Source organism: Octopus bimaculoides, chromosome 7, assembly GCF_001194135.2.
Source record: "Octopus bimaculoides isolate UCB-OBI-ISO-001 chromosome 7, ASM119413v2, whole genome shotgun sequence".
NCBI classification, from domain to species: Eukaryota; Metazoa; Mollusca; class Cephalopoda; order Octopoda; family Octopodidae; genus Octopus; species Octopus bimaculoides.
In genome coordinates, this window is record NC_068987.1 from 83,255,446 (window position 1) to 83,258,138 (window position 2,693).

The window sequence follows — 2,693 nt, forward strand, 5'->3', positions numbered from 1 at the left end:
CATATATTCAATAAGACATTCAATACTTTATTTCATAGTACCATCCATTTTTATTTTATATTATATATTGTATATTATATTATATATTGTATATTCCATATTCTATATCCCACATTGGTTTTGCAGGAATATAAATAAAACATAAAAAACAGACAGTGTTGGAACTCTTTTAAACAAAATAATATATTCCTCTATACACAATCATACAAAACCCCTTTTTTGTATTTATTTTTACTCGCATATATATATATATATATAGTGTGTGTGCGTGTGTCCCACTATCGCTTGGCAACCGATGTTAGTGTGTTTGCGTCCCCGTAACTTAGCGGTCCGGCATAAGAGGCCGATATAATAAGTCCTGGAGTCGATTTGTTCGGCTAAAGGCGGTGCTCCAGCATGGCCGCAGTCAAATCCCTGAAACAAGCAAAAGAATAAAAGAATATTTGCACAGAGAGAGAGAGAGAGAGAGAGAGAGAGAGAGAGAGAGAGAGAGAGAGAGAGAGAGAGAGAGAGAGAGAGAGAGAGAGAGAAAGAGAGAGAGAGAGATATAGAGAGAGAGTAAGAGAGAGAGAGAGAGAGAGAGAGAGAGAGAGAAGGTAATGTATGTAAGCAGGTATGTGAATACCAACACATTTCTGTGTAGTCTTGAGTGAGCTTAAACTTACGTTTGAAAGCCTATAAATACTCAGATATCCAGATGCAGAAATACACAGGGTAGCTGGGTCTACGTGTATGAACGAGCGAATGTACTGAAGTGCGAAGGGAAGGTGCTTTATGTAAGATGGGAGACGTCAAACTGAATTACAAGGATTTTCTAAGAGTTCACACCATAACGTGAAGTGTTTGAAGCTAACAACATTGAATCAATGTATTACTATGACTTCCTGTACATACACACCACACGCACACATACCCTCTACACACACATACACACACACACACACACACACACATATATATATGTATTCATATGCACGCACATATATTTATACGTATGCACATATATATGAATTCGACCCCCACCACTTCAAAAGTGTGTGTGTGTATGTGTATGGTGAAACAAAGAGGGACATAGAGACAGACACAGAGAGAAAGAGTGAGAGAGACGGTCAGAGAGAGAAAGAGAGAGAGAGAGAGAGAGAGGAGAGTGGGAGAGAGCGAGAGAAAGAGAGAGAGGAGAGTGGGAGAGAGCGAGAGAAAGAGAGAGAGAGATTCAAACCGAGTGTGCCATTGCAGTGTGGCTGGTGGATAGATCTGTAGACGGAAACACACTTCACAACGAGGTTGAATACGTTTAGAAAACACAGTCATGTGACTGCCTTCACGCACACACACACACACACACACATGTGTGAGTCTATGCGTAGCGCAGTTACGTGGCCTAGTGGTTAGGACGTTCGGCTCGTGATCATAATGCCGTGAGTTCAATTCCTTGCCCGTTTGGCACATTTTATCCTTGAGTAACGCATTTCATTTCCCCTTGCTCCAGTTTATTCAGCAGTGAAGATTCAAGAGCTGAACCTTGTGGTGAAAAAAATCCCTTTACTCTAATTGACGACCTCGAACACCCAGTTCCTTACAACTCCACTCTTGCTCGACAATACACTTGATAATATAACGGTGTTATACGCCTATAATTGCATTATAACAATTGTCCTTCCTCTGGAAATATATTCATCCCCATACGTCACAAATTCAACATTCACCTGAAGCCTGCACTCCACATGCACTCACACACAATGACCACGTAATTAAAATATAAACTGCACTCACCGTTTGTATACACATCTATCTAGCTTGTATAATAATAAATGTGTTAAAACAACTCCCTTGCAATTAGAAGCACGTATATCTCCTTCTAATAGTAAATTAAATTTTTTGATAACATACCTTCTTGCGATAATTTGAATAAGTGACAGCTCTACTGGTTTTGTGATTTTTTTTTTATAACATTAACCCTCTTCCATAATATTATTTAACAACGTTTTAAACCACGAATATTATTAACTCTTACTAAATTTATTTATTTTTAAAGTTTATCGCATTAAATTCATATATCCTCACTTCTGAAAGCACGGTACCTTTAATAACTACTTCTATTAAATGATTCAACTTTTATTTTCGTATAAATATTAATTCTTTTTGTCCTCTTTTTTGTATTAACTCATTGACTGCATAATTAGATTTTATGGACATTCTTGTAATGATGTTAATTATATACCGAAAAATACAATGAATATTTTCTGCTTCTGCAATATAAAACAGCTTTATAAGCACTTTATCAAAATTTGACACACGAATTTTTTTCGTTTAATTATTCAGAGAGTGAATAATAATTAATTAAAAGAAGAAAAGTGAAGTAAAGTCGATGTTACGAACGTTTCTGTGAATGAACGTTATTTACCCCATACTACATACAAAGTTACGCAATATATGCAACATATACAATAACGTTATTGTTGATTCTCAGTCATCCTGAATATATCTAGGTACAGGCACGGCTGTGTGGATTTTTAGACCTCTGTAACTTTAACCACAATATCATACCTTCATAGCGATAAGAGTGAAAGACTACATTATTATAGCCGATTTTCAGATTTTTTTACTTCCTTTTAAAAAAATGCAGATTTTGTGAATCAGTTTAACTAGATCCAACACATACACACACACACACACACACACACACACACACA